The sequence below is a fragment of the Triticum urartu genome, chromosome 1 (genome assembly GCF_003073215.2).
Source record: "Triticum urartu cultivar G1812 chromosome 1, Tu2.1, whole genome shotgun sequence".
Lineage (NCBI taxonomy): Eukaryota > Viridiplantae > Streptophyta > Magnoliopsida > Poales > Poaceae > Triticum > Triticum urartu.
The window spans coordinates 426,937,623-426,942,719 of record NC_053022.1 but is presented as its reverse complement, the minus strand read 5'-3'; the positions used below and the strand labels follow the sequence as shown (position 1 = coordinate 426,942,719).

Sequence of the window (5,097 nt, the reverse complement as noted above, 5' to 3'; positions counted from 1 at the left end):
GTTATTTTCTTATTAGGTGTGGTGAATGTTTTTTTGTGAGCTAAGTGAGGATAGATTAAAGGGTTTTTATCATTTATGCCACTAATTGTGTCTCACTGCTCAGTTTTGCCACTAGAAATTACAAACGCTCAAAAATGCCATCGTTCCATGAGATGTTTTCTCAAAAATGCCATTAGATATCTGAAAATTGCCATCATTCCATTAGATGTTTGCTCTGAAATGCCATTAGACATTGTTATTATCAGGTCAAACTCGTTGACCATGTTATATGACAAAATACCCCTATATCCACATGTTAACTCTATCTATCTCAAAATGATAAGTGTGGACCCCACTTGTTAGGAGTAAGCAAGCGAATAATTTTAGAGAAAATAAGAATGCTATTAGGATTAAGTGGGACCCATATTTTATTGTAGCAAGATCGAGGGAGAGCTGACATTCCAACAATTGACTACTTATATTTAGGAACGAAACATACGGATGTATATGGACATATTTTAGAGTGTAAATTCACTCATTTTGCTCCATATGTAGAAAAACTTATATTTAGGAATGGAGGGAGTACAAGTGAGCATGAATTGTGCCGCTGCGTATTAGAACTTATTAAAGCCTGATTCACATCATTGTGCTCAATAAAAGGAATGAGAAATATAAAGGTCAGTGGGGAGCTTCCCTCACTATCATAATTCCTCAAAAAAAAGGAATGGAAGAACCCCCAATAGAAAAATATTGGAAGATCTCTGTAATTAAGACATTTTGGCCTCGATAAGAAAACCAAAAATAATGTCTAGCACTATTTTTTTCCTTGTGCTTGCCCTCAATTCAATTTTCATGAAAGAAAAGATATTCAATCTCATACTTTTAACGCTAAAACATATGATTAAATGATCCAGAACATGTAGCGTTACTCCAATAGATATTCATCAGTACATCATCAAACTGTTCTGCCTGCACCACGTCATTGACAAACAACATCTTTGATTTGAGCATCCGCAAAGTGTTCACCTTCAGTCACCAGATTACAGGTCTTCATATTGCAGACTTGCATTTCAATGAAGTTAGCTCAATGTTGTCCCATGCCATCCCTTTAAAAATAGAAATAAAAATAACTCAGATATATACACCATCTGAACATCTGAGTATGTTGTTTGCGAACAGTATAAACAGATAAGATGAATTGTCACTTGAAAAGGGTAGTTTAAAAAAAGACAAACAAGAAAGACAAATGGCATTGCAGTGGAGTATATTGGTAAAGAAAATAGTTCTGCACTCAATATTAATGCAAATGCAATTGCATCATATATTTGACATGGATTCGGATGGTAATGTCATCGCCTAGCTTGACATAATATTCAGAACACCACATAGCCATGGCGTTGCGGTGTGGCCTCAATGAGCAGGCACAGCCTCTGGTAAGGACTACAACTGACATGCAATGACTGCTAGCAAACATGCTGCAGCCAGGCATGGTGTGTGTGTGTTCAGGTGTAACAAGAGGCTGAACGCGGCGACAGGGCAGCATACTCGAGAAAAATTGGAGTCCTCACCACAGTCCAGCCGTACCAATGTCGGATTAGGCGTGAGAGAATGAAATGAGGCATGAGAGGATAGAGAAAACAATCAGAAGGGTTGTAGCCAGAATCAAGAGTAAGACAGTAACATGAGAAGGCCAGCAAAGCTAATACTACAGGGGTTTTAGCTAATGGCACTCCCGTGTAAAGAGAATGGCTCACTGGCCCAGTACTGGCAGAGCTTGAGCATAATTCAAGAGGGGGCCATTACTCGAAGGGAACCAAATTAATAGCATTTTCTTCGATGGATGGAAAAATTAAGGGGGGAGGGGGGCATGGGCCCTGTTGGTCTACACTAAGCTCCACCATGGCCAGCACTCAGTTAGACGATATAAAAGTATATGCCATGGTTTTTAAGGCGTCTGCGTTAGGACGCTTAGGCGCCCTGGCAGCGCCTTGGAAATCTGCCAGCTTTAGGCGCTTAGTCTGCCTTAGTGCTCAGGTGCCCGCTTAGGCGTCAGAGCAGGGGTAGAACGCCTTAGGACACTTTACTGCCTTAAAAACCATGGTATACGCTATCTCAAACAAAAGGATTCTAACAGAAACAGCCAGAGATGTGACCTGATTGACCCAAAGTAAACCAAAGAAATTTTGCCAACAGAGAAGTATGTGCTAATAAAGCTTCATAGACGCTTGTCCCCCCTACAGAAATTAGAGGACAATATAGTTTTATGCTTTAGAACAGCAATCAAAATAATGTGGTTCCAAGAATTCACTTCAAAATAGCACCATGCTAGTGGCGACAGAAGGCTGCTGAAAGAATTACAGTCCCATTTGTACAGATAATGGACAATCCCATGTAAAGAGCAAAAGATCCAATAAGGAGAAATAGAGTACTCTAGACTCTTAAGGAAAACTTGATGGCAGAAGGACCAAAGCTTATACTCACTCATTTCGCTCTGTACGTAGTCCATATTGGAATCTCTAAAAAGGACTTATATTTACGAACGGAGGGAGTCCATATTGGAATCTCTACACAACTGAAGCAGCTACAACTCAAACACTGGAACAGCCTAACAGAAGATTCAAGGCAACAACATATTAAATGCTTCAATTAATCTATATATATAGAGAGAGAGATTAAAGAGAATGGCTCACTGGCCCAGTACTGGCAGAGCTTGAGCATAATTCAAGAGGGGGCCATTACTCGAAGGGAACCAAATTAATAGCATTTTCTTCGATGGATGGAAAAATTAAGGGGGGGAGGGGGGCATGGGCCCTGTTGGTCTACACTAAGCTCCACCATGGCCAGCACTCAGTTAGACGATATAAAAGTATATGCCATGGTTTTTAAGGCGTCTGCGTTAGGACGCTTAGGCGCCCTGGCAGCGCCTTGGAAATCTGCCCGCTTTAGGCGCTTAGTCTGCCTTAGTGCTCAAGTGCCCGCTTAGGCATCAGAGCAGGGGTAGAACGCCTTAGGACACTTTACTGCCTTAAAAACCATGGTATACACTATCTCAAACAAAAGGATTCTAACAGAAACAGTCAGAGATGTGACCTGATTGACCCAAAGTAAACCAAAGAAGTTTTGCCAACAGAGAAGTATGTGCTAACAAAGCTTCATAGACGCTTGTCCCCCCTACAGAAATTAGAGGACAATATAGTTTTATGCTTTACAACAGCAATCAAAATAATGTGGTTCCAAGAATTCACTTCAAAATAGCACCATGCTAGTGGCGACAGAAGGCCGCTGAAAGAATTACAGTCCCATTTGTACAGATAATGGACAATCCCATGTAAAGAGCAAAAGATCCAATAAGGAGAAATAGAGGACTCTAGACTCTTAAGGAAAACTTGATGGCAGAAGGACCAAAGCTTATACTCACTCATTTCGCTCTGTACATAGTCCATATTGGAATCTCTAAAATGGACTTATATTTACGAACGGAGGGAGTCCATATTGGAATCTCTACACAAATGAAGCAGCTACAACTCAAACACTGGAACAGCCCAACAGAAGATTCAAGGCAACAACATATTAAATGCTTCAATTAATCTATATATATATATTACTATAACACAGCAACACTAGAGGACATGCAACGGCAGAAGGCAGCAAAATAGAAACTTTGGGGCAGGAGTAAAGCAACAGAGAATAACATAGGGAAAACAACCCTGATTAGTAGGATGGTATGGGTCAGTCACTGTGCAGAGAGTTGACAATGAAAGAAGGGGACACTTCAAAGTGATTCATACAGGGAGCAGACAACATGCAGTAAGCTATAAAGCGTGCACCAAAGCCATAGTTCTTTGAGAATCCTACACCGAATGCAACCGGGCAGCATGTCTATTGCACCATAGGTACGATAAATAAGGAAAAAACCAGTGTTTACCACTACAATATCCAACAGAAAGCTAAGCAAAGGCAACCATGTTATATAATACTCCCTCCATCCCAAATTACTTGTCTTAGATTTGTCCAATCAATCTAAGACAATTAATTTGGGACGGAGGTTGTATGTATGTAAGAATGTGCGTGAATGACATCAATTAAGAAAGAAGTTCTTTGAGAATCCTACATGGAATGAAAAACCAGGCAGCATGTCTATTGCACCATAGGTACGATAAGTAGGGAAAAACACCAGTGTTTACCAGTACCGTATCCAACAGAAAGCTAAGCAAAGGCAACCATGTTATATAATATGTAAGAACGTACGTGAAAGATGTCATTTGAATATTAAGGGAGCTTCTTGTAGCCAGTTACCTGCTCGCCTTTTGAAGGTATTTGGAGAAGACAGTTGGAAGTTGGGTGGTATTAGAGAACTTGTCTTCTACATTCACATCAGTACATGACTGCAGATCCACATGGTTCATGTCAACCATGATCATCCACTCCTTGCCATCAAATTCCTTCGCCCTCAGCAGGCAGCACAGAACACCCGGGTCATCCATGCTGATAACTGGGAACTCAGGAAGACGCCGAGGTAAGCCCAGACCTCGGTAACGAGGTTGTGCCCAGAGACAATCCAGGTTGATCTCACAATGCACCTCCCACTCGAACTTGGAGTTCAACGTCCAAATGGTGATTTTGTGGGTTAGCTGCTTCTGCCGCCGTTGGCTTCTCTTAGGAGGAATCCCTTGCCAGCCAGAGTGGATAGTTTCATGAAAGCCATTGTCAATGTGGATATAGCGGATCATGCCTTGGCTGATGGACACACTTCGGAACCTCCCTGGGAAGTACCTCGGGATCCGAGCGTCATCAGGGTATTTGATTCCTCCAGGAAAAGGCACGAAGTGGAGCACCGAGGAGTCCACATTTTTGGAGAAGTCGCATAGCACAACGCCGCTGAAGTAGTCCATCCAGCAAAGGAAACGGCCGTCGAAAGCAAACACATCATCGGTCCACTAGAGGTCAGGGAGCTTATCAGCAAGCACCTTGGTGATGATTCTCCACTCGTTGGCGCCGGAGTTGAAGACACAGAGTTCAGCACTAACGCCCTTTTTCTTGGGGTGGACATTGAGGTCGGCAACGATGTAGCAGTGCTCCGCTTTGAGCTGCAGAATGCCGGTGGTGAACTTATGAGCC

At 42.1% G+C, this 5,097-nt stretch overlaps 1 long non-coding RNA gene across 1 annotated transcript; it reads right to left on the bottom strand.

Annotated features, from left to right (window-relative positions):
* Nucleotides 1-704: 704 nt before the first annotated feature.
* On the bottom strand, nucleotides 705-4,621 carry LOC125535014. Its single transcript, XR_007294574.1, has 2 exons — nucleotides 4,276-4,621; nucleotides 705-1,085 (listed from the first exon to the last, which is right to left on the bottom strand). It is a non-coding gene; the product is annotated as an uncharacterized LOC125535014 (long non-coding RNA).
* Nucleotides 4,622-5,097: the final 476 nt, after the last annotated feature.